We start from the raw sequence: 25935 nt of genomic DNA, 5'->3' as shown, positions 1-25935 counted from the left end.
CTCTAGAAGTTCATGCTCTGGGTCAGCTTTTCTCTCGCACTGCATTCCACAGATTGGCAGAGAAAAGAGAACCTACACTCATCTCCAGACCGCGTTCTGGCTGACTCTGCCCCCTGGCCAAGATGGCCCCCTGAATACTTGGGCCTCTGGTTAATCACATTTCTCCTCCTCTTCCTCCTCCTCTTGGATAAAAAGAAAAAAAAAAAAAAAAAAAGAAAGAAAGATGGATGTAAGGGAAGGGTGTGGATATAGAAGTCCTTCTTCCAGAAGCCTTCAGAATTCTTTGGACAATAAATAGGAACATTAAAACTGTTGGTACTTTCTACATTAGTGATTTCATTTCTGGGAACAGTTTCTAAAGACATAATACAAAATAAAGGACGAGGTTTATGTACAGACTTGTTTAGTGCTGAGTTAGTTAGAAAAGGGAAAAGCAAACCCTGGAACCCACACAAATGTCTAACAATAGGAGAATGATTACGTAAATTACTATATATGAATTCAGTTTAATGTATCACAGTCATTCAAACATGTTTTGAAGAGATTATAGTAAGATGGGGAAAAAGTCCTATGTTGACTAGATATTAATTAGGATTTAAGTTTTAGATTCAGAATGGCTGGCAATACAAAAAGAAACAAAGGCAAAGTAAATTACGCATTGACTGAAAACTGGAAAGGTATACTCCAAAGTGTTAACTGTGGTTTTCTTCTTTGAGTAATGAAACTATTGGTGATTTTTAGTTTTACTTTTCTCCATATTTTTCAAATTGCATTCAATAAACTTACATAAAAATGAATACTACTTATTATTACTCAGTATTTATCTTGTGCCAGGCCCTCTGCTAAGCACTTTTCATAGATTATATTATTTAAGTCTCTCAGCAACCCTATGGGGTGGGTTCTTTTATTATCGCCAGTTTACAAATGAAGAAACCGAGGCTCACATTGCTTATATAACTCGCCCCAAGTCAGGATTTAAAGCCTGGTCTGTTTAATTTCAGAGCCAAAACACATTATCCACTCACCCTTCCCAATAAAAGAAGAAAATAGACAAGTAATTAACATGTAACTATAACTATATATATAACTATATACCTACATACATATGTAGGTATCGCCCCTGGCTGGTTTGGCTCAGTGGATTGAGCGTCGGCCTGCGAGCTAAGTGTCGCTGGTTCGATCTTCCAGTCAGGGCACATCAGAGAAGGAAAACTCTGACTCCAAAAAACCTCCGCTGCCTTGCGGCATACCTCTTCAGGGGAAAGGCTAAGGGAGTAAACCCCGACAGAAAATCCGGAGCCGGATTCCCTAAGGCGGTTTGACGTTGTAGTCAACACCGGCAACTCCTGCGACGCACCTGAAGCCAAGCTGTATTGACTCCGTCTTTCCCTTGGACCCTTCAGCTGCGAAGAGAGGGGGGGTCTGCTGCATGGGCAACAGCAGACCCTCCATATCACCCTGCCCAGGCTCTGTAGCTTCAGCTTCACTGGAGAGGACACTCCAGCGTCATCGCAAGATGTCGATTCAACACGGGAGGAGACAGATACCGTGTCACTCCCGAGTTGGACTGCACAGCCATTCTCGGCGGTGCAGATAGACTCTTAAGAAGCTACACCATCGTCTCTCGAGACGGACGGCTGCCAACGACGACATACATATATAACTATACACCTACATAGATATAAAAAATATAAAATGAACTTAGAAGCAGGAGATCCATCCTTCAAGGCTAGTTCCAGGCTTACCTCTTTTGGGCAAACTGCTGCTTTTTGTCCCTAAACTCTTACACTGATGTTTGCTCTCTTCGTTGACTCTTTTACACTGGCTGACATTGGTGGCTATCTTTTTATACATACAGGATTTATACTCTCAAATAGACCAGGAAGCCTGGGGTAGGAAGGACATCTCCTCCTCACTCTGGTTCTTTCTGCCCTTTCTTCCTCGCCTTCCTTTTGCATCCTCTCTGCACCATAAGATAAAATGAGCTAGAAACTCCCATATGTATATCCTAAGGAAAGTTTAAAAAGCCTTATCCACGATTTCTGCTTACTTTCTAAAGTTAATTTTCTTGTGGCTGCTTCTTCCTCCAGCTCCTGACTCCACTGAACTAGTTCCTTCCGGAAATGGTCTCACCTTTTTGGCCCTGGCCCACATGGAAGCTCAGCCCCTTCCTCAGGTTCTACAGAAAACTCACACTACAAGACGATTGGAATGCACAGACTTTGTCCAAGATACTGGAGGTCAAGGAGAGGTTTGCCCTCTTGAAACTCAAACAACTTCAGTGTGAATGTTAAACAGCCCTGTGAAAACAAAACAAAACTCTTTGGCTACCGGGCCCTGGAGATGTATTATTTATTGGCTGCTTTGCTCTATGAGTATCTTATTATTTATTGGCTGCTTCTCTCCCTCCCTCCTCTTAGCCTTTCTACCCCACCCTCACCCCACAGCCAACCCCAAACCCTTCTCTCTCTACTGCAAAGCTATTCAGCTCACACAGGCCCCAGCCTTCAGACTCCGCTCTTGACCTTGGCAGGTGCCCAGGTGAACTCAAAGAACTTCCCTTGAAACTGAATCTACTCTTCTTGTGCCAGTGGATGGCGAACATTTCATCCTCCTCTATTACACTTAAATCTATGACTTTAATTGAAAACCTGCGATGTACCAGAGAGGAAGATATATAAAATTTGAAAAATAAGCAACAATCCTTAAGAAGTTAATCATTAAGTTCCTTAACAACTCACAGCTTATGGAACAAGTAACCCCCATACCAGGTCATTGGAACTGTTACAGAGGTGGGGGGCAAAGGGCCACACGGGGCTGGAGGGGATGAAGCAGCCTGTACATTTGGGCCCCTTTGAGATTCAGGGCCCAGGCACGCAGGAGTCTTGAGTTTTGAGTTCCTTTCTCTAGCCATGGGTTCGGCTGGAGTTCTTTATATTTCCCCTCCAAAAGCCTCTCTTTGGCTGCAGCTGCCACAAGTCTTTCCATTGCATTACACAATACACAGCATTTATGACTGATACTGACCCCAATATCCCTATCTTGACAATAACCCCAATATGAAACTTGCAGGAGATTAGCTCTGCACCACCCTGCAGGGTGACAGGAGCATCTTTCTGCAAGACCATTTGGTGGGTTGAGCAACAGAGGATATTGGGGCTTGTCCAAAGAAAGTCAATACACGCTATGATGCTCAATGAAGTCCATTTCAACCCACATTTCCGGTTTCCTGTTTTGATTTTTTCCCCCACCCCCTTTCAAAACCAAATGTAAACCATAGCTCTTCATTTAGTTTCTTTGAAAATGGGGGCAGGGAAGACTGGTGCTCTCTGTTATCACAAAGGATGTTGCCTGTCTTGACAGTAGTTTCAACAGTTCCTTTACAAAACACGGTGACTGCGCTTTATTTAGCCTTAGCTTGAATTTTGAGCCCGGAACAATTGGTTGTCAAGACACTCATACAAGTTCTAATATTGCGGAACACATGTTACATGCTAGTTATTGCACTAAATATAATATCAAATTTTGTCCTCAGAATGAACCTGTGAGGTAAATGATATGCCAGATTTTTTAAAAAGAAAAAGAAAATTACAGCTCTGAAACTTTGCCCCAGATCCCACAGCTGATAAGCAGAAGAGCTGGAGTTTGCTGTCAGGTTCATTTGAGTCTAAACTCGGAGTAGCTCCCAAAAGAAATAATCTCTGGAAATACAAGTCATAATGGTTTTGCGGTCTTTTCCTAGTAATCTGAGACTGGAAACCAAATATTTTATCTTTTAAGGATATAATCGGGATCTGCCTTCCCCCTAGCATAATATACTACTATTAAGTTTGAAGTTCAAATTGTAATTACTGTTGTGTTATGGGTTGAGATGTTTTAAATTATTTTTTTTATTATAAAAGAGATACAGGGTCATTATAAAATTTAAAACTTTATGACGAATCCAGTGAAATGAATGTTAACAGCCCACAAAAATTTGAATAGACACTTCACCAAAGGAGATCTACAGATGGCAAGTAAGTGCATGAAAAATCTACATCATTAATCATTAAAGAAATAAAATTTTCAACCACCCATTTGAAGAGCTAAAATTAAAAAGTCTGATCATGCCAGATACTGGCAAGGAGAGAAAGGAACTGGAACGCTCTTATAGGGCTGGTGGGATGTGAATGATGCAATCACTTTGGAAACCAATTTTCCAGTTTCTTAAAAGTTAAACATACACCTACCATATGATCCAGAGTTCCACTCCTAGGTATTTACACAAGAGATTGGCACATGAATGCTCCTAGCAGCTTTATTTGTAATAGCCCCAAACTATTAACACTCCAAGTGCCCATCAGCAGATGAATGATAAGCAAATCATGATACATCCATACAATGTAATGCTGTTCAGCAATTAAAAGGAATTAATAATTGATACACTTAACAACATGGATGAATCGCAAGTTAATTTTACTAAATGAAAGAAGCAAGACTAAAAGTAAGATATATCATATGATTCAATTTACGTAAAATTCTGGAAATGCAAACATTTAGTGACAGAAAGCAGATCAGTGGTTGCATGGGGGCTGGGGACAGAGAAGGAAGATACAAGGGTTTATAAAGAAATGTGAGGAAACTTGTGAGGGTGATGGATATATTCACTATTGTGATTGGAAAACTTACTAAAGAGTACAGTTTAAGTACGCGCAGCCTATTGTATGCCAGTCAGACCTCAATAAAGCTGTTACACACACACACACACAGCTTACCACTCATATCAATATTATGATCATCTTTCTAGACATTTGCCGAAGAGAGATCATATTATACACTATTCTACAATTTGCTTTTTTTCACTTGGACATTTTTTTTTCATGTGGGTACACACAAAGCTACCCCATTCCCTTAAATGGCTTCCTAGTAATCCAATATGTGAATGTTTAGTGATATTTAACGCATCCCCTATTTGTCGACCTTTTGGTGACTTCTAGTTTTTACTGGAGACGTTTTTTATATCAATAGCTATTTCCAGAGTTATGAGCGCTTGACTTGGAAGCTACCTGCTCTCGAAAAGTCCCCTGCTGGTGCTTTCTCCTATTTTATCCCTTCTCCATAACCCGCCGCCAGCAACCAAGCTGTTCTGGCTTACTTGCTCCACCTGCTGGGCAGTGTAGGAAACTGCCAACCTTTATTATCTTCCCTACAGGAGCGGGCTCCCTTGACTCCACTTTGCCCTTCTCAAACCCATCTTGCCCCTGGATGTCAGAGTGATCTTTCTACATACAAATATGGTCCTCTCACTCTCCTTATGCAACTCATCACCTAAATTAAGCCCTGATCCCCTTATCAAAGCATGCAAAGTATTAATACTCTGGCCTCTGCCCAGCTCTCCAGCCTCAATTTTAGTAATTCCCCTACTGGTACATGTACTCCAGAAATATATCATCAGTTACAGCTCTCTCAAAAGACAGTGCTGCTTCGTACATCCATATATTTGTATCTTCCATTTGGAGTGTCATTCTGCTCTTTCTTATTCCATGTTTGCCCGGTAAACTCCTATTCGGCCTTCAAAACCTTACGTAAGAATCGCCTCTTCTCTGCACTTTTATCTGTTCCCCCAACATGCAGTTAATAATTCACTTTTACCGTGACTGGCATAGGCATCCAATACCACACCTATAACCTTTCATTATAATTACCTGTATTTATGTTTGTCTCCCCCTGCACTGGCTGCCTCACTAAACCTCCTACTGACCTTGAGAGCCTTGGTCATGGTAACACCCCCAGCATCTTCCCCAGTGCCCAGAATATAGGAAAGTGAGGCTGAAGGAGCTGACCAGATATAAACTCACCTGACCACTTCTACAACCTCGAAGGAAATGCTGCCAGCTGCTTCTTATTTTTCTCATGCTTGTGGGGCCTGCCAGAGTTGGGGTGCTATTGGTCAAGACACAAAGTCCAGAGGCTGAGAGCAGTCAGAGGGACCACACATTTCTAAGTCTTTACCAAATACATTGTCAGGTGATATCCACCACTTGGTCTAGCCTGAAGATCATTTTAACTATCTTGAATGTGGATTTCCTCATTCAGTGGTTGGGAAAAAAACAAAAAATTGTTTGATGATTGAATTTCAGGGTTGGGCTTGTAGTTTATAGCCTTGTCCCTTTGGGGGCCCCAAGGAAACTGTTCCAGTAAATGGAGAGTTTCCTGACTTTTTTCTTACATCCCCAGGAGAGAACATATGGGACCATCACAACCTTCCCTTCGCTTCACTTGGGATCCAAAGGAAACTATTTCATGCTTTTACTCATTTACTTAACAAATATTTACTAGGTGCCTACACTGTTTCAGGCACCATTTTAGGCACTTAGGATCAATAAGTGAATAAAACAATGATCCCTGCCCTCAGAGAGCTTAATTCTAACGAAGGAAAAAAGCCAATACTAATAAGCATGATAAGTAAGTACATTTTGGTTTTTTAAAATTTATTAATTTTTAGAGAGAGGGGAGGGGAGGGAGAAAGAGAGGGAGAGAAACATCAATTGGTTGCCTCCTGTATGTGCCCTGACTGAATACCAAACCCGCGTGCAGGCATGTGCCCTGACCCAGGAATTGAACCAGCGACCTTTTGCTTTGCAGGATGACACCCAGACCACTGAGCCACACTGGTCAGGGTAGTAAGTACATACTAGAAGGGGAAAATGAAAGAATCATCTATAAAGACATGTATCAAGCGTGGACGCAGAGTACCGTGGGACTTCCTATTATGGGAGATGACTTCCTCACTGTTTAAAACCAGTTTGAATTGGCTTTTTGTTCCTCAAAGCTAAAAGTATCCCAACTAAACTGAGGCAGTCGTCTTGGCATGCCCTTCCCTAGGAGCAACGTTTGTCCTCCACTCGTCCCATCTGTTCCCTTGGCAAGGAAAAATTAATTATGAGGAGTTAGCAGAGTCAAGCTCCACTTGGGGATTTTCCTGAGGGCCTTTATGACACTATGTTCTTACCCGGGTACCATTCCGTTACATCCATGCCAGGTCACCTCCTTCTCTCTGTCAGACTGGCAGTCAGAAGGCTGCACCTGGCAATGTAGCCCCAGGCCAGGATTTAAGGGGCACACACCCAACTGCTGTGTCCAGGCTTGTTCTACCCACAGGGAGTGGCCCCCAGCAAAGCCCAGGACAACCAGCACCCTCATAGCCTGATTTCCCACTGCAGTCCCTGAACTGGTCTCCCTGCTGTCTTCTCACCCTACTCTATTATCCTCACAACAGCCAGGGTGATTGTTTTAAAACATCTGTCACATCCTGTCACTTCTCTCCAATTGCTTCTCATCCCTTTCAGGGCCTGTGTGATCTGGCCCCAGGTTAGCTCCCATCTCACATCTGCCCCCAACTCCCCAAGCCCCCAGGCCCTCCCCCACCCAGCACCCTCACCCCCACCCCACCACCTTCACAACCACGCTTCAGCCATACTTGCTCCCTGGCTGTTCCTTAAGAATGCTAGTGTGCTTCTACCTCAGGCCTTTTGCACTTACTATTCCCACTACCTAGAACATTCTTTCCCAAGATACCTGCAGGCTTCTACCCTCACTTCCTTCAGATTCCTGCTCAAATATAACTTTAGGAAGAATCTGAAGGATTTCTCGCCTGACCCAACTACCTAAAATAACACCCCACACCTGTCTGTGTCTCTCCTTATTCTGCTTTATTTTTCAGCATAGCACTTGTCATATGTGAAATTATGTGGATCTGTTTATTTATGTCTGCGCTGCCTGCCTTCCACTACTAAAATGTGAGCTCCTTGCGGGCAAGGACTTTGCCTGCTTTGTTCACTGCTTGGCCCTGCAGACACAAACAGTCCCTGGCACATACTAGTTGCTCAACAAAAGCTTGCTGAATGAATGAATGGTAACTTGCCTGACTCTACCACACTCCACCACCAAGATAGGACATTCACACAAAGACATACATTCTTTTAAAGCCTCTTCTTCCTCTCCACTCCTCTTCTGACACTTAGAATATCTTTAGGAAAGCTTGGCTTCCATTTTCTCTTTATAGTCCCTTAAAGAAAAAATATATAGTTGGGTTTTTTTGTTTGTTTGTTTGTTTTTGAAGTCATGCCTGATTAGCCATCTGGTTAGTGCCAAAGTCTTGGGCTGTGCACTGAAAGAGTTGTCTCTAGGAAGCCAAGCTGGGTTGGAACTGGGGAAAGACCTTATGAGGATCCAAGCAGGAGCAACTAAGAGAGTGAACAGGGTCAGGGACGCGGCTCAGCTCCCGCCTCTGCACTGAGCCCAGCACCAAGTTCAGAAGCTTTGGAAGTATCCAGAGGTTGTCTGTTTGGCATGGACCTGGGCTATCCTGAGGCTCACAGTGGCACGGCTGTCCAAGCACCTCCGTGAGCATTAGACCTGAACACATGGGAATCTGAGGAGGAGGGGAGGCAGGGCTCATGCTGTGCAGTGCTTCCAAGCTCAGAGGCACATGTGGCTGCTCAGGAATATCTGGGAGATGCTTTAAAGAAGACTCATTTCCAGCAACACAGCTGGTAGGCACCCATGCTATTATAATTTGAGTGCAAAATGGAAATGTGGCCACATTTTATACTCATCAGCTTGTGAGGGCAGGGACTATAGAGTTATACCTGAGGTGGGGGGTAGGGGGACATGAGTTGGAAATCAGAGTTAGATATAAGAATGAACCAGGTAAATCTTCAAAGTCATGGAGAGGGTCAATAAGTCTTTAGTAAATACACCCCAAATTTTGCAACTACTTTCTCATTTTCCTTTCCTCCAGTTAGCTTTCCTCTCAAACATCAGCATACTGGGGTTGTTTTGAAAACTATATTCACTTTTTTCAGTTTTGTCTAATTACTCAAATTGTGTCATTTTTCTTTATTCCTTCTAATTGTGTATTTTGAAGATATTATTGCTGGAATAATGTTTGGGGAGTCACCTTAGGAACTTTAAGATCTTTGCATGCAATCAAGTGTTCTTGCAAAGTACCCCCTGAAAAATTTTGGAATATCATTTGTTTATAAATCAGAAACTTCTCAACAGTGAGTTTCTTCTTCTTCCTCTTCCTCTCCTTCTCCTTCTCCTTCCTCTTCCTCTTCCTCTTCCTCTTCTTCTTCTTCTTCTTTTTCTTCTTCTTCTTGTTTATTTGCTTTAACACTAGTATTTATGATGAGTAGAATGATCTTGGTTAATCTGTTTGCTGTGACCCAGGAAATTCTGCTTTTGGAGAAGAGAAAGGTGGGGAAGGCAGTGCTTGAGAAGATAGGCTGAAGGGTGACCCTTGTCTGACGGGACAACAGCATCAGTCTCCTCCGGGAAAGTGGGTGTTGCAGGTAGCCACAATGAAGAGCATTAATTCTGACCTATGCTGTCTGGTGGATTAAGAGCATTTCATGCCCTTTCAACATTTGATTATCTTTTCCAACTGCTCCAACCTGTCTCAAACCAACTTGATGGGAAAATAGCAAGTTAGCAAACTGTACACGTGTGTGCATGTGTATGTTGGAGGAGGCAGGTTTGATCATTTAACTAACATTTTTTTGAAAGTCTACTATAATCAAAGCACTGCTGGAAGAGCTAGAAATAAAAGGGGGGGGGTAGTTACAAAGGTAGGTCAAACTTGACCCCTACCTTCAAGACACTAAACATCCAGAGGGGAAAATGAACATGAATACCAACTAATTCCAAAAGGATGTCCTGAGTAGCACCTGAGGTCACTTTCACACCTGAGATTTTATTGTTCTATTTATCCACTCAATAAATACGTATTCAGATCACCCAAGGGAAATTGAAAGAGGGCCATGAGCAGAACAGAGAAGGTTAATTACTTCCAAATGTGTGGCTACGGAAGGTTATAAAGCAGATGGCATCTAAGTTGAATCTTAAATGGTGAGTAGATGTTTGGGAGGTAAATCTGTGGGAACAACGGCAATGCAAGGAAAGGGTGGGGTGTAAGTAAAAGCACGGCCAGCACATCAAGGACCAGTGGGTGGTTTAGTGACCCTAAAGCAGAAGTGGGTTTATGGTAGTTTTAAAACATACCTAAAAATTCTCTGAAGCCCCTGCCATGTGGGGTGGGATCTAACTCCCCTTCCCTTGCCTGTAACAGGTTTTTAACTAAAAGAATGTCATGGAAGTGACACTGTGTGATTTCCAAAGCCAGGCTGAAAAAGGTGAGGCGGTACCCACCTGGCTCTCTCAGGCCATGTGTTTTGGGAACCTACCTGTGAGACGTGTAGCAACCCTATAGCCACCAGTCTGGAGAGACCACAGCAAGACGGACAGAGGGCTCAGAGGCCCAGCTAACTGAGTCTTCCCAGCATCAACCACCAGACATTCCAGTGTGTGAACTGGCCAGTGGTGCTAACCCTCTGCCTTCAAGCCTTCTAGCTAAAGTCCCACTCATCACAGAGAAAGGTAAGCCTTCCCTACTGGATCCTGTTCAAATTCTGACACCCTGCAATCTGCAAGGATAATGAAAGGCTGTTTTATGCCACTATGTTTTGAGATTAATTTGTTACACAGCCACAGTAACCAGAGAAACTTTGCGGAGCGATAAGGCAGAAAGAATTGGTTGCTGCCCAATCAGTGAAGTCCTTGAAGTCCATGTTGATTAGAAGTTTGGATTTTACTTGGGGGAAGGGAGGTACTGGGGCTCAACTGATGGTATTTTAGCAGGGATGTGGCATAATGACATTTTATAAAATGGTTCTCCAACATTTTTGTGCGGATAACGTTACATTTCCTTGAAGGCTTGTTGTTAGTGGAGAAAGGAGGAGGAAGAGTACAAGCTATGAAGTCCTTGAGGAAGGTGGTGTGTAAGGAGGCAGCGGCACCACCTCTGTGGGGCTCTCTTACCTCCTTGGGAAATACCGGAGAACATGGAAAACAAACTGGGCAAGCAGGACAACCTGAGATCCACCCCTAGATACAAAGCCATTATTTCGGGACCAGAATGTAAGACCAAAGGCTAATCTTCCCTTTTACCTCATTTTTCCAGAGGGTTAAGAAAAAGTACATTGGTGAGTCTTATACAAAGAGACGTCAACTAAATAAAATGTGGAATGCAGCCCTTCGCTCTTGCTCTGTAAGCCTGGCTTTTCCCCGCCGTGTACACACACACGGCTGTCTCTCACCTCTGTGCCTTTCGTCAGGCTGAGCCCTTCCCTGGAACACGGACTCCTTTTCTTCTTCTAGCTAATTCATCCCTCAAGGATCAGCTTTAGGGAAGCTCATTCATTCATTCATTCATTCTCAAAGTATTTATGAGGAACCAAATAATGCACCAGACACAACACCTGAAGAGACAGAGGAAAAAAAACTGATGCAGCCCCCCGCGTAGAGCCCAGTGGAAGGAACAGATGTAACAAGGTACAGACATAACTCATAGATACTGTGGGTTCAGTACCAGACAACCACTAACGTATCACAACAGAGCATGCTGTACTGCAATCTTTTTTTCTGGCAGGGGGGCATGCCTTCAATTTGTAAAAAGCACACCACCTGTGAAGCATAATAAAGTGAAGTACAACACAGCAAGGTATGCCCGCATACAAATGATATAGCGGTGCTGTCAATTTCATCTGCAGCCCCAAGAAAGTGGATGACCACTACTCCCAGGTTCCCAAGAGAGATCCATGTCAGACTCCTGCGATAGGACTTGCACATGAGGTGGTTAAAACCAGCGATATGGCTCCTGGCTCCTTGTCCACTCAAAGGCAGAAAGTGTTAGGTTTAGAGAAGCTGGCACAGACACAGTACATAATGGACTGTGTACATTATGTCCACAGGACAATTATGGACGTCATGGAAGGGGACGAGGGTCCCTGCGAAGGAGATGCGGGCAGGCTGAGAACAAAAGTGACACTGTCACCCAAAGCACTCATCAGGGGAAGGAGAACCTGCAAAGATTGAGAAGGAATGGCCAGAGAAGTAAGAGAGTGTGAGGTACAGAAACAAAGCAAAAAAGAAAAAAGAAAAATGTGTTTAAAGATGGACGGAGTATTCAAACTATGATGTATACCATACAGAGACCTAGTAGGTTGAGGCCTCAGAATTCACTGTTGGATTTGGCAACATGGAGGTCTTCCAGGAAAATTCTCAATTAGCCTAAATGTACTTCTTCTATGCTCCCTTAGCATCCTGGGTGTTTTTAAATTAATATTCCCTTGAAGTGACCTATCTATGTGTTATTCTTTCCCATGGCTCTTTAAATTTAAATTGGTTAAAATGAAATAAAATTTAACATTGTGTTCCCAGGTTGCAGTAGCCACATTTTATGTTCTTTTTTTTTTCTTTAAGATTTTATTTATTAACTTTTAGAGAGAGGGGGAGGGAGGGAGAAAGAGGGAGAGAAACATCAATGGTTGTCACTCATATGCACCCCAACTGGGGACTGAACCTGCAACCCAGGCATGTGCCCTGACTGGGAATCGAACCATCAACCTTTTGCTTTGCGGGATGACACCAACCAACTGAGCCACCCATGTCAGGGCACATTTTGCATTCTTGATCACCGCATGTGACTTGTGTATATTGAAATTATAGCATACTTCTGAGACAACATAGTAAGAAGCTAAGAAAATTCCTTGGCAAAGTGGAATGGGGAAACTGAGTCAGATAGCTGAACAAACTGACTGAGCAATTAACAGCCAGATGCAGAAGGTCACCTCCATAGAGAAGACACCTAGTCCTCAGTTGAATTTCAGCCTTAGGCCCAGAAAAACAGCAAAACGAGGCGGTTGATGCCAGCACCAGCTGCAATGACTAATTACCCCCTGCCCTGTCACTGACCAGTCGCTAGAGACCACAACCCTGAAAGGGCACACCTCAGAAACTAATGAATATTCTACTGAAATCCTCCCCCCCCCCCCCCCCCCCCCGAGACCTCCGCTGAGATTCCTGCCTGCGTGAGAGAGAGAAAACCCTCAAGACAAAGGATGCAGCTCTTGTTCTCCTTGCTGGGAGCAGGCCCACGCCTTTCCCTTCCCCCTCAACTTCCCCCACAGGCGTGCATTTCCTAAACTCTAGGGGACCTCCGAGACTTGCAACAAGGGGAGCAATCGGCAGTGGCAGCTGGTCCCAGTCCACCCCCCTGAACCTGTCTCCAAGGCCCACTCCCTCTGACTCTCCAGTGAGCTGACAGCAGCTTGCCTCTGCTCACTTCTTTCCCATAACATTTCTAGAGAGTCCAAACAGCCCTGCCTAGGTCTCTCCTGTTGCTTCTTCTATGCTAAGCTTTTTCTTGTTTCACTGTCTCTGGCTTTAATAAATGGACCCTTAAAGTCCCCTGGACTCAGGAAACGTTTCCTGCACAAAGTCAAGAACCCACACACTACCCGCTGGTTCTGGGCAGACCTGCTCAGGGCCCAGTCCCTGTCCTGTAAGGTCTCTATCATTTCCGCATGTTCTATCAGACAGCGTTGCTTGTATGTTAAATGGTAACAAGGGGACTACTATTTGGGAAGCTGGATCACCAAAATGACAAATGGCCCCACAACACCCCCATTTTACTCCTGTAAAAATAAGGGCAAATATATAATGAGTGTTGAAACTTGGCCATGAGCCCTCTGGTCTCTCTGAATCAAAAGAACCCCTTCTTTCCACTGTACTACATTTACTCTTTCTACGTACAGTTAGTTTGTACCATAATGGATTTGCTCTATGAAAACTTTGATCTACATATACTTATACATTTTTAAAAAAGTTTTTAAATGTATGAGTATAATCAAAGTAGCTTTCTTTAAATAAAGAATTCAGCATAAGCATTTAAAATTCACTTGTACACAATTATGTTGTACCCCGCTTTTCAGGATTTGCTGATTAAGTACAAGCAGTTGCACCTGTAACATGAACAATGTCATCTCTCTCAGAAAATCTCCCAGAAATTCCTTATTGTTTGTTGTCCTTTACTCCAAACTTTCTTGTAGCCGAATTTACTTTTTTTTTCTCTTTACTTCATATATACACGAGAGACACAAAAACAGATTCATATTTTAAGAAACTTGGCAGCATTTCATTCTTCTTGCTTTCTGGAAGGCGCAGCCAACCCAGTACCTGGTCCAAGCACCTTCCAGAGGAATGGAATGTGGAATGTGATTATAAATACTTTTGGCACTTAGTTGATACAGTGCTTGTTGACATGTTGTTATGGAAATTAGATAATTATGCCAATAGGTAATACTTTGCATGTGACACTGCATGTGTGTGTGTGTGTGTGTGTGTGTGTGTGTGTGTACAGAAGCCGTGAAGTAAGTTCTGCTTTCTATTCTTGACCTGCCAATGCACTGAGTCACTGAATAACCCTTTGGCTACCCAAGCCCTCAGTGTCCTACTAAAGTGTGGGGCTGAAAAAAAAAAACCCTTTCCCTCCATCTTCTAAGTTCTTTTAAATAGGGTAATAATCAAATGAACAGAGATAGCTTAACAGAAAAAATTCAAAATTTTAATGCATGTGCATGGAAATTTTGCACAAGAATGGACATTTCCAACACAATGAGGCAACATGGGATGCATAAGACATTTTGAACAAAGGAAAAGAGGCAGGAGGGGCATTAGGTTTCAGGAGTGAGAGTGGGTGGCTTATAGGTAGTTGGGGAAGAGTGGAACACCCACAACAGGAAAATCCTCGCTAGACAACTCAGAAGCAGGGGAACGTACAGGACAGCTGACTTACAGGCTCCTGCCCAAAGCCCTTCTATTGTCATACTAAATTAAAGTTAGTCTAAGACGAACATCCTAAGATTTCCTTCCTGAAGCAGGTTATCCTGTCTGAATCTCTTGGGCAGGAAAGGGGGAGGGTTTAAGTTTCTTTCTGAATCTTGTTTCATAATAAACAACTTAAAATCAATATCCCCAAAAAGGCAGCTTTAGGGTGGGAAAACTTTGGTTTCCTGAATTCAATACCTCCTATAGAACCCTCAGGAACTCAGCTAAAAGTTACTGTACAGCTAAAACCCTTGAATGTTGAGGTCTCTCAATTTTTCATCCTCTTTGGCTTATCATCAAAGGAAGGAAACTTAGAAATCACAGATAAGGGCAAAACGTATTTTAAAAATGGAAGTAAATGCCATACACTCTGACTTTCTAAGAATTGGGGTTGAAAGGAACTACTTAACAAGTAAAGATTAGCATCTTCCCACCCAGCAGAACTAATTTTGACATACCATAGAATTTTAACTTATCTTTTTAAAATAATAAGGGCCTTTGGCAAATCTATTCCTTTCTGTAATTTATATAAAAAGCTCCATTTGTTTTCATGACTTTAAAAATATGAATAAAAGAGAGATGGGAACGTTATTTATTGCGCAGTGTAATTCTCTACCACCACTAAGGTATACTTAGGAGGGAACACAATGATAAGAGTGGAATCATTGTATGGCACTGTGAAATTATATTAGTGACGTCTGAATGAATACATCCTCACTGTAAAAGAAATAAGCCATTTGCATGAATATAGACTAAATCAGAAACATCTCCCAATTTGCCTCCTAAACAGTTTGGAGAGTAACTCTTTAGTCCCTTTCTATGCATTTCATATATAAAGAATACATATATGTGCTCTCAAGTGTACGTTTTCTACCAAGTATAAATGGTATCACCACATATTCATTGTTTTAACTTGTTTTTTTTATGTTGAACATGCTATCTGAAGACACATTTTAAAATCTTTTCCTTTATGTCTTCTAAGTTTTGTCCCTTATTTTAGAAGCTCTTCCCCCACTGATTTTCTGATATAGGTTTAACGTGAAGATAAAAATATTCAACCACGGTTGAGCGATGAAGGCCTTTAGAAGAGGGCTGCCTGATGGCCCAGAGGTGGGGTGAAGAAGAGCATGACTGTCTTGGCCTGCACTCTGACTCATCACCTCTTTGGCTTCTTCTAGGTGCTCCTCAGAGCATCAGGTCTCCTTGGCCCCTCCCACTTCCTGCCCTGAGTTGCCTTCGCTGCTGGCTCACTCTTTTTGGCTTTCTAGGAGACAACAGTGGTTCCCAGGTAAGTGGAGGGGGTCCATGGAGGGTGAAGGGAGGGTACTAAGAATGTTTATTTTCTTTTAGTATGTGATGGTTCAGGGCCTGGAGTTGTACCTTAGGTATGAGGGTACAAAAAATTGGAATGAGAAATAACCTCCAATTTTATGCTCATTCAGTTCAGTGGAATCAGAGCAAAAACTGGTGTTGGTGGTTTGGAAATTTGATCACGTGTCAACATTTTGATTAACTGTCAAAAGTGGTCAATGGTCTAAATTTGTCTTATATTCAAGACAAAAAGGGGGAAAAACTGACAAAATCTGCCAAGGTGTGGTTAAATTTTGAACATTCGGTGACCAATTTTCTAGTTTGTGTATTCGCCAAATTATTTTTATTCCTTTCACTTTATATTGCCTGCCTGAACTTTATACCCCCTCACTGAATTTTAACCTTTCCTAGTATCTTAAGATGAACAGGGGAGTAAAAGAGAGATGAGGTTCCATTTAATCAATTTTTTCTACTCACAGTGCAGTCATATCTTATGTGACGGGTCAGGTTCTAAAGGGACAACATAAGGTGATAATTATGTATAGTCAAAATTATCCTTGAAATTTCCTTCATTGGGTCACAAGACCTGGGATACACCCTTTTTTTTCTTTTCTTTACATTTGGGGACAGGTTAAGAGAAAATAAGTACCTTTAAATATTAGACTCATAACCTGTGTGGTGAGATCAGGACCAGCTACATGGGGCTCTTCCAAGTGTAGGGTCTTATGTAACTGCATGGGTTGGACATCCATAAAGCGAGTCCTGGGTAAGAAGCTCAGAACATAATGAGAAGCTTGGAAACTGAGATCAACTCTGGAGGAGAAGCCTTAAAACCCACAGAGAGAATGGGGCAAACTCACTGCCAGTGTTTAAATGATTCCCCTCCGCTCCCCACAGCCTGTCCCATCTGAGTAGTGTGGTTGAACTTGCATTGTGCTAAATCAGCACAAAGTGCAGCTCCATTATACAAGTTCAATGGTTGAGGAGTTGCAAATCCATATTAAAACAACAGTTTTGGATTTTCTGATTTTTTCTTTCTCTCAAGAATTCATTGTAATTTAACTCAGGTGTGTAAAAAGAAAATTAGTATTTACATTTCTTTACTGAGAAAAGTTTTTGACATGCTTTTACTTGCCAAAAGCAATAGATCAAATTTAGTCTCTTGTGTAGTTCATAGGAAAAAAACAAACTGCATTACCATGAATTCCCAAGTGGGCTCCCCAAAAAGTTAGAAAAAATTATCTTTTTCAAATAAGAGGCTAACTATTTTACTTCCTAAAGTGGTTGCCTTTTCAGACTTTTTTTTTTTTTTTTTCCAGGCGGTCTTGAACATGATCTGAGCAAGGAGGATTTTGTTCTATGACTGCCTGAGCAATCAGAGCAAGAATGTGATGCAAAGCTCACTTTTAAAAGGAACTGCCTAATATTTTATAGCACCATATGTTTTCAAAGTGCTTTTAATATCCAAGTCAGGCTAAGGGCAGTTGGTCAGATAACTGACCAAGAGGTTTTTAGATAGCAAGTTATTTAATGTCAAAGTAATAGAAGATTGTGTTTCCAGGATATTTTCTCCCTCTGGCTTGGGTCTCTGATGTTACCCTACCTCTTCCACCTCAAGGTTGTCAAACCAGCACATGTTGAAACTTGACTCACCTGCTTTGACAAAAATTGCTTCCTTGTGGTCTTGAGAGTTACATATTTGAGCTTTAAAATAAGTGCCATTCCCAGGGTCAAGGAGCTGGTCACTCAGGTAGACTGGTCAACTCTCTTGACTCATGCTCACCTGCTCCAAGTTATGTAATAAAGCAAAACAATACTTAAGCTTCTACAAAGGTAACAAAGGACACAAAGCGGCAATGTGTCATTGTTACATTGTTCAGAAGTTTCAGGGATATTTTTGGTTAATCTTTCTATTGTGGAGATTTTAGGGTGTTGATGGCAGTTGTGTGGTGGTGGTGATTTGGCAAGAATTGAAATTAAAGGCATCTGTTATCCTGACTGCTGATTCCAACAAACTGTATAAACAAAGGCATGAAAGAATCAGGAAAGCACTTGGGTGGCAACAGTATTTTGTCATTAATCTCTTGATTTGTATCAAGTTATATGTTTTTAGAGAAGGGAGCAGAGAATGGTATAAAGAGACACAAATACAGATTTATACTGATCACCAGATAAGTTTGTTTAGAGTGGTTTGCCAAAGAGTTTCAACAACTAACACTAATAGACTACTTACTGTGTACAGCTCTAATCATTCACACTTAATCTCCTTTTATCCTCCCGACAACCCAATGAGACAGTTAATCATTATTATCCCCATTGACCAAGATCTCATGGGTAGCAGAGCCAGAGTCTGAACGCAAGATGAATCGCTATTGTAACACCGCATTATTCCACTTAGGATAACTGCCTTCCTATCCTCCTTTAAAATGTTACCTGTCTGGTTTTTTCCTAGAACCAATTTTGCCTCCACAAGCCAGACATGATTTCAACACTAACTAAAAACACTTCGGCCTGTATAAAATTTACTCACATTCCTCCATGAAACTGTCTCCTAGATAACAACAACTTACACCTGGCAGAAGACAGAGTGATTTTCATGTGGGAGGCTGGGGGAAGGGTATTTCTGTACATCTTGAAGCATGCCCACAAGAGCTGAGCATTAGGCCTGACAGCACAGAGCCCATTCTGGCACTGCTTGTTTACATTAACAAACGTTGAAACTTCTCCAGGACCTAGAGTTCGGTGCTGCCGAGAGCCCTTAGGGGAAGTGAGGTATTTTATCTTTTGCAAGCACACAAGTTTACTCTCCAGAGAGCCTGGGTGGGTGTGACTCCCAGGAGATAATCTTCTAGTCCAGCCATATGCAAATCTGGACCCATGTTCGGGTGGAGGTGCAGACACAAACGTGGGTGACGCGGTTGGTTGCTGTCGTGCGTGGGAACGCACTCGCCACACTGTCGTTTGGGCTGTTCTCTGTAAGTGTCGAAGGCGTGAGAGTGGACGCCCAATTTGGATCGCGCCGTCTAGATGAGGGGTGCTCGGGGAACAGAAGTTCCATCCGCAGCCGGGGAGCTTGCAGCAAAGTCCACACGCTGATGCACCTCTGAGCATCCCAAGGGGGTCACGTCCAGCGCTTCTAGAAGCCGAGCAGCTGGCGTCATGGCGGTGCCCCCAACTCCCCAGATCCTGGACCCCTGCCCCGCCCCCAGATCGGCCCCGCCCCCATCTCGGCCCCGCCCCCAGCGCTCTGACAGGCCCCGCCTTCAATCCCCGGAGCTCCGGGCTGCACGGCTGCCCCAGTTCCGTAAACACTTCTGTCCCCGCCCCCAGGAGCCCACGGACCGCACTACTCTCGGGCCGCGGGGGGGGAGCGTTCCCTCTTGCATCCAAAACACCTTCAGTACAAGTTCTCCTCAGCTTCTTTCACCCGAACATGCGGACACGCGTTTTGTAGTAGGTGAAATCTGTCGGCGCCCCGCTAGCGGAGCCTGGAATGTGAGGGGCTGTCCTCTCCCCCGTGTGTCTTTTCCCCACTCGCCAGTTATGTTGTGGTCGCGCCGTGGTTGTCGCCGCAGAGTCCCTCCCGGCCCTTTAAATACAGCGTGGCGTGGACGGGGAGGCTGGAGGTGGTTGGACCCCGGAGTTTCGGGCCCTCGTGTCGGGCTGGGTGAGGGACACCCAGGGACCCTTGACTCGGGCTCACTCAGTCGCCTTTCTCCTCCGCCCGTCTCCGCGCCGGCCGGGTGCGTATCCGTCCCGGGGGAGGGAGGCGCCGGCTCTGAGGAGCTGGGCCCAGGCCGACCCGGGGGAACACAGGGGCTTTCGGCAGCTTGGAGCCTCCCCGTCCCACCCTAGCACTCAGTCCCGAGACGCCGGGGTCTGGGGCGTTAAAGCCCGGCTTCTTACTCCCCCTGATCCTCTTGTTGGGCCTCGAACCGCCGTCCCGCGTGGGAGCGGGGCGCGGGCGCCGACCAGCTTCGGCGGGTGTCAGGGTGGCCGCGGGCTTCGGGTGCCGCAGGCCGCCGGGTCTCTGCGGCTGGGCCGCTGTGTAACATCTCGCTGGGCCCGTGCCAGCGACCGCTCCGCCAGCGGCTTCCACCATCTCTCCGGGGAGAAACACCCTCTCGCCTGCGGCCCCCGGCCCCGCTGGAGCGGGCGAGCCAAGACGTGGTGAGGGCCAGGCGGGAGCCCGAAGCGTGTGTTTGGGGTTTGTTGCCGGGGTTTCCCCGGCGCTGGGTTTGGTCTCCGCCGTCCCCTCCCCCAAGGGTTTGTTTTGACAGGAAAACGGCTGCTGGAGCGGAGAGGCTGCGAGAGGACCTGTGGGGGGCGGGGGCGGGTCTGTGCCGACTGCCGTGCGTCCCCTCGAGGTTACCCTCGTTAGCGGAAAGGAAAGAGGCAGGGAGCCGGTCGGGCCGGGGTCCAACCCCGGGCCTCCCGGGGACCGGTTGTGCTTCCCAAAGTTTCTCCTCTTGCTGGCACCCCTGGGGTTGACAGTGATGATGAGGTAGCACATGGCCAAACGAACGTGGTTGTGTGTTACCTGTTTTCGTTAGTATTAGGGAAAACTGTTCCATTAAGTGAGCAATTTCACAATGATAGAAAGTTTCTTTGAAATGAAATGTATTTAAATGCATAACTCCGGTGAAAGGAAGGAGAAGTGATTGATAAATTAGTGCGTGTATGGATGAGGGCTGCAACATGGGAACAGGTGTGAAGAGTGGTACTCTAATGACGCCAGTTTGGGGACTATTGCCTTGATGGCTGCCCTGTTACTTTTACCTTGGCGAAACTAGACAGATTGTTCTTTCCCCAGTGGTCCCACCAGTCCCCGAGATCCCTGTGGTCTCATGATCTCCAGCATAGAGACCTTGCTCTTTGTTACCTGCCAACCATAATGAGGTTAAGGCGGTGGTTCCCGTTTTAGGAGCCTGCTTGCTTGCCTTTTCCTCCTGCCTCCAGGGCTCATACATCACCCTGGCAGCCCACAGAGGTGGCCTGACTTGCTGTAGACCAAGGCCAAACATACCCAGTCATGTGTGCAAGCCGCTTCAGAGCCATTTTGTTGGGGGGGGGGTGTTGAGGGCCCCGGAGGGCACAGGTTGTTAAAACAGGGCATGCAGGGGTGGGAGGAGAAGTATTTTCAAATATGAACAGTGCCTAGAAATCCTCCTCCCTGATGCTGTCGTGGTGTATGTACTGCGACCATCTGCTGTTTTATACAATGGCTGGCTTGTTGGCTTTTATCTAGCTCTTTGTTGGCTCTGATATGGTGGAGACCAGTATTCTCTAGCTGAATGGAACAAGCACCTATCTCTCTGTTCTGTGCTTTTTGCTGGGAATGAATAACCTTTTCACGCTGCTGTTTGGGACTGGTTCTAGAGCAACATTTTGCAGGAGATGGAGATTTTCACACGATCTGCAATTTTTCTTCAGAGCCCAGATTTACTCCACCGACTCCTTGCCCTCTACTATACACATGTGAGTGCTTGTCCTGGCACCTGACCTTGATTGGATCTTCAAAGATGATACCCACTACACGTTTTCTCGTAATTTCTCTTTTCTGTGATGACCTTCACTGGATGGGTTCCATTCTTCAGGGCTAATCTGAACAATTGACTTCAAAGTCTTTTTTGACTTACACTAGTTGTAAGCAGTTACCCCTTTGGGCATTTGAGTTTTAACTAGGGCTTTTGCAGTGTTTACAGAATGGCTTCCTGATAGAGGGCTTTCAGTCACCCAAGTCGGGTGGTTGAGTGTTATTTTGGACAATAGACTCTTTCAGGGATGCCCTTCACGGTTATAGCACTCGAGCCGCCACCCTGGGGTAAGGTCAGCTTGCTACCATGTGTGCACACATTCATGTGGTGGTAGGTGGATCAGAGTGGGAGTGGAAAGAATGAGCAGCACACCAAATTTTCTTCAGCCACCCTAGAGTGATGGAAAGCCTGGGTTTTAGGGATCTGTTACCTGGATTTGAGGTGACCTGCTGCTGCTGTGTATCCTTGGGCAAGTATTTAACCTCTCTGAGCCTCAGGTCCTTATGTATAAAATGGGGATAATAGCAATACCTTAGTTAGCAAGATTATAATGAAGATTCAAGGAGAGAAAACATTTAAAGCACTTTTCACGGGGGCTGGGTCATAATAAGCACCTAATAACCATCAGCTTTCGTTGTTATTATTTGCTATCAGTGAGCATTGAGAGGATGAAGAGACACAATGTAACTGTGAGTCTTTGCTAGTTTGGTGACTTAGAAATGTGCTGAATTTCTAAGGCACTGGGAATGGAGACTTAGCTTCTTCCTGCAGGGTGCTTAAACTTTACTGGGGGAGACAGACATGCAGACATGACTACAGTATACTTTAAGTGACTGTATAATGAGGATATGAGTGATGTGAGTGAGGCTGAAGAGAAGAAAACCCATTTTGTTTTATGAATAAGAATGTGGCTTAATTTGTTCATCGATGATACAGAGCTCTCGCTCTGTCCCAGAACAAGTTCTAAGCTCTCGATGGCTAATTTAGATGGAGTGAGTGGGGGTAACAGGGAAAGCGACTTTGAAGTTGTAACATTTAATTTCAAATCTGAATGACAACAAGGAGCCTGTTTTGTGGTCAGGGAGAAGCACATCCCAGGAGGAGAGAATAGCAGGTGCAAGTCCTCTAAAGCAGGAACTTGGGTTTGTCTGAGGAACTCAAGAGAAGGCTGTCGTGTATGGAACAGGAAAGGTTAGCGGGAGAGTGGTACAGGGTGACATGCGCAGAGGATTGTAAGCCACGGCCAGGAAACTTCTTAGGAAAAGGGGAACCACCTGGAGGAGAACGCTTTAAAAGGTATGACTTATTTTCCCTCTTTGGAAGAGCTCCAGCTGACTTCCTGTTTTATTCTGTAGGCACTGTTCGAGAAGGACATTGGGACAAGTCGGATTGTATAGAACTTTTGTAATCAAGTGATATCTAAGCTATCACAGCAGTGGGAACAATCAAAATCTAAAAACTGCAGGAGACTGGACTGTTTCAAATTAGACATGAAGTTTCAGTTTAATACGTTCTTTTTTAACCCTTTGCTCAGAAATAATTTCAAACTTATAGACAGAATTGCAAGAACAGTACCAAAAACTTCCTATTGTCTACCCTTTACTTGTATTCACCTATTAACATTTTGCTCCATAGGCTTTATTTTCTTTTTCTCTCTCATTTGAATAATTTGAGGAAAGTTGCATACATCATACTTCATTCCCTAAATGCATAATCACAGTGCATTTATCAACTTCAGTAAATTTAATGTTGAATATGGAGGTAGATTTAAGTATTGTAACAATGTTCTCAATTGACCCAATAATGTCCCCCTCCCCACCCCCCCCACCCCCAACCTGGTACAGGATCCCGTCTAGGATCATCTGTTGCCCTCACTGTCAAGTGTCTTTTCCTCTGGCACATATCCTAGCCTTTCTTTGTTTTTATGACATTGACATTTTGGGAATTTATAACTTCTTTTAGTAAGAATAAAATAATAGTTGATAATTTGTTACTAGGAGCTTAAGTACTTGACATAGACTATTTAAATTAATCTTCACAACAATTAAAACCAATCTTCCTTCCATCTGTAATGAAACACAGGACTAGCCCTCTCAGGTCCCTGTACCCAGTCCCTCCTCTAAAATATCAGTGGTCATTCTGCTATTCATTCATCAATTTATTCATTCAACAAGAAACATTTAAGTGCTCCCAATCTTCAGCCTTGGGAGGAATGATATAATAATTGCATTTATTATTATTAAACATGGAACACTGCAGTGAAAAATGTGATTCTCTTTGAATCGTGACCCACTCTAGTACTGAAGGCTTTACTTGGAGTTTTCTTCTGTTTTTGCCTTTGACCTTACCCTAGGCCCACGATTAAATCCTCCAGGTTTAAGATGTGGTGTTCCTGAAGAGTTGAGTGGTTTTCTTATGAGTTACAGTGGTGACGGTTAAGTAGATCTATGTTTGTTGGTATGAGAAGCATTACCTTTCTTAAAGAATCAGCCTGGTTCCGTCATCACTTGTTCTAAGAGAGAATCCAAAATAGTTTTAAAAGCAGTCTAATTACCCTCCCTGTTTTTTGAGTCAGGCAAGTAGCATTGTCCCCAGATGACTTACATAGAAACCCGAGACCAAGAAAGGAACAGATGTGAAGGAACTTACAGAAGACCATTTACACCAGGATGGGCCACTTGCTTTTGGCTTTTGTATTTCAAACAAATGCAAGAGTGCTGTTCCAGGTTAACTACCAGTCTTGTTTATCTGTAGGGGAACATGTTTTTATCATCATGGGATAAAACTGTTCTTCCTTCTAGAGTTTTTAATGCCTACAATGATGGTAATAACAACAAAAGCAAATAATACTAATAAGAACAAACATCTGTATCCTGTTTATACTGTGTCAGACATGGTTCCAAGCACTCTACATACACTGACTAAATGAAACCTCACACTGACCCTATGAGTTAGGTAATATTAGCATGCCTATATGAGGAAACGGGCAATTTCCTAATAAAGTAATAATGGACATTTGGCTTCAAAGAAGAGTTTCTACTTAGATGCACTGAAGCCCAGTTCAAGAGAGGTTTCTACCAACTAAACAAGTTTCTGAACATTTTGAAGCTTTTAAGTTTTGTGTGGATTCCCTGTGCCAGAAACCCTGCCTTCAGTGAATTGTTGGAAAAAAGCATAGTTGCATGTTATTAACTATGTCTGCAGTGAGCACATTTACCTTCTCAGAACTTCTAGTGATGCCTCATGGAACTCTGGGTTTATAGCATTTTAGCAATTCCTAGCCGAAAAGGAACTTATAACTGGCTCAACCCGCTCAAGAGAATACAGAGGTGAAGAGAACAGATGTGATGTGCAGAAAGCCACAGGAAATTAATGGCAGACCCAGGCCTCGTGTTCTTGACTTCTAACTTCTCAGTGAGATCATTTCTTTTTTAAATCTTTGTACTTTGCTGCCTTGTTAAACACAATTTAAAAACCTACGAAGTGAGCTGTTCAGCTGGAGTAGAAAAATGAAATGGACAATTCATAATTATAATGGATGGATTTACAGTTGAATAAATCCAATGGATTAACGTAGGAATTAACCTCCATAAATTCCAGGGGATGAAAGCTCTTATTCACCTTTACTTGGAAAAACAGCCAAAGTAAAGAGAAATAAGAGCGGGCCATGCATTGCACAATTGTTACAGAGGAATGAGTGAAAAAAATAACAAAAGTGGAAACAAAGTTTAAGATATTCAAATAAGACTGTGGTAAGAACCAGGGGATATTAGGGCTTCAACCTAACACAGTAGCTTTCGGTGTAGGTTCTCTGCTCTATTGCTTGAACTTTGGCAGTGCCAGGCCTATGTAAATGTCTAGTGGTATCAGTTTGCAAATGTTCTGGTTGAAGCTGCACCAAATAGGATTCAGGGATTCCAGTTCAGCTGACACTGAATGAATACTTGTCACATACCTGACACTGGCGGTGGACGAGACACAGTTCCTGCCTTACTAAGGAGAGTTGGAAGTAACCATGGGAGAAAAATCCCTGTACAGGTGACTAAGCACTGTCATGGAGATACAGGAGATGTGCTGCAGGTGTACAAAGAAGAGAGCCCTTAGCTCTGCCCAGAGACTAGAGAGAAGGCTTTCTGGAGAAGGTAGCTTTTTTTATTTTCTTTTTTAAAAAATATTTTCTTTATTTAATTTTACAGTGAGGGAAAGAGAGGGAGGAAGGGGGGCGGCGCAGGGGAACATCAATGTGTGGTTGCCTCTCACACACCCTGAAGTGGGAACCTGGTCTGCAACCCAGGCATGTGCCCTGACTGGGAATCGAACCTGTGACCCTTTGGTTTGCAGGCTGGTGCTCAGTCCACTGAGCCACAGCAGCCAGGGC

The 25935-nt window shown here is 43.8% G+C and overlaps 1 protein-coding gene across 3 annotated transcripts in view; it reads left to right on the top strand.

The window, feature by feature from the left end:
- The first annotated feature begins 15976 nt into the window (after positions 1 to 15976).
- The window catches only part of TCP11L2 (t-complex 11 like 2), a 40817-nt gene continuing 30858 nt past the window's right edge, over positions 15977 to 25935 (top strand). Inside the window, exon 1 of one of the 3 annotated variants that reach the window (XM_090272573.1) lies at positions 15977 to 15997. The gene's annotated coding sequence lies outside the window, so the exon portion shown is untranslated. Of the gene's footprint in view, positions 15998 to 19400; positions 19478 to 19698; positions 19764 to 25935 lie in introns of those variants that run through there. The other 2 variants (XM_090272572.1, XM_090272571.1) reach the window with 2 other exon arrangements.

This window comes from Furipterus horrens, unplaced genomic scaffold (assembly GCF_987537825.1).
Source record: "Furipterus horrens unplaced genomic scaffold, mFurHor1.1.pri manual_scaffold_4, whole genome shotgun sequence".
NCBI classification, from domain to species: Eukaryota; Metazoa; Chordata; class Mammalia; order Chiroptera; family Furipteridae; genus Furipterus; species Furipterus horrens.
Note: the sequence above shows the minus strand (reverse complement) of the source record. Positions and strands in the feature narration are given on the sequence as shown.